The following is a 1,648-nucleotide window of genomic DNA, read 5'->3' as shown; positions in this document are numbered from 1 at the left end:
ATGGCAGAAGTCCCTGGGTTCACACATTATACTTCTTTTGTCGTAACAAGTGCCTACTACTGATTGCTGCTCCTTTACCAAATTGCCTAACTGATCTCAGTGAGTATCCTGGAGTATCCCCACACCATCCTTTCTCACTCTCCAAACTACTCAGATAAATGCAAACTGCTATAAAACATATGGTATAAGGCATAACTTTCAGACACCTAGCTAATCACTTGTCTTTTTGCTCAAAAGGTCTTTCCTGTCTTTTGCAGGTAACTGCGTGAAAAGATAGACTGCATCACTGCAGAAGTCAGAGATGTAGTATTGTTACTACTCTATGTGGTAAGTCTAATATTTAAATGCCAAAACTCAATTTTTCAGTCAAATAAATGACATTTTGGGCCTTTTCTCTTCAGCTTTGTTCATATAATATGAATTTTATCTCTCTCCTGTCACTACAGGCAAGAAGTTATGTTTTCTACTCCTTTTTCTTCACAGCGCATCTCGTAGGCGGCAACAAACAGGAGAGAATGAAAACTTAAGTGACCCATTAGAAGTCTTTCCTGCACTCTGTATTTCTCTCTTCCAGTTAATGCATACGGGTATTGGAAATGGAGTCCCTGCCTTTTCAGATAGGGTTTTTGACTCCTGCAGTTTTTAAGATATGATCATATTTTCCTCTGTATTCCCTGGTATAGAAGGGACTTTTTCCCACAAAAAGTTTTGGTTTAATAACTACCAACTTGTTTCCTAGCTACCAGCCAGAGGAGCAGAGGAAGAACATGACCCAAAGGAATTACAGACGTCCTGTCCGCAGGTTTACTGTTACACTGCCAAAGTAAGGAATTACTGCCAACAGTCCTCATATGGCTAAGATGAACCACAGGTTCATACACCAGTCTCTCCGTTTGAATTTCGTATCCTGACAACCAGTAGCCAAACCTCTGGTTTTTGCAACAATACTAGTTTCCTCTAACCAAAGATCAGTCCCCAAAGTAGGAAATAAACTGATGCTTTTTAAACTGTCTGCATGAGCTGTGCTGCAGTATTGGAGGAATGGAGCTATTCCGCACGCAAAATGGCGCCCAGGGTGCACAGCTCAGGAGCCAAGAGGAGTTTTAGCAGAGAAAGAGGGGCTAAACACCTAGCATCTAAACATCTGCAGCCAGAAGCGATAGCACATGCCAGAGTACCCCTGGGGTGGTACATCCTCCTTCCTGCAGCACCTCTGACTCAAGGGCATATCCATGGCCTGTTGCGAACCGCAAACTTTTTTGAAGTGCTATAAAGGGGCAGTAGTTGTACAATTGAATCTGCTGGAAGAGAGACAGCATCTTTTCTCCTGTTGACGCTTTTACCAACTGGAATTTTGTTTTGCTATTACCTGGCAAGGTTACATATACGGTTACCTTACCAGCACACTATATGACAAGGTTGCTGGGAAGGCATTTACAGCCGCCTTAGAAGAGGCCATGCATTCGCCAGCACCCACAAGCGGCTTATCGGCAGGCCCAAAAGTTACTTCTGTAAAGCTAGCTCAAGCCCCCAGAAACATAAAATGGCGGCGCCGGGGGGATGCCCCCGCACGGCCCCAGCACAGACCTTCCCGCCACCGGACACCACGCGCCTTCACGCACGCGAGTGCGACGTCGGCCACAGCCCA

This window comes from Egretta garzetta, unplaced genomic scaffold (assembly GCF_000687185.1).
Source record: "Egretta garzetta isolate BGI_Z169 unplaced genomic scaffold, ASM68718v1 scaffold248, whole genome shotgun sequence".
Classification (NCBI taxonomy): domain Eukaryota; kingdom Metazoa; phylum Chordata; class Aves; order Pelecaniformes; family Ardeidae; genus Egretta; species Egretta garzetta.
The sequence above is the reverse complement of the archived record's forward strand: the minus strand, read 5'-3'. Positions refer to the sequence as shown.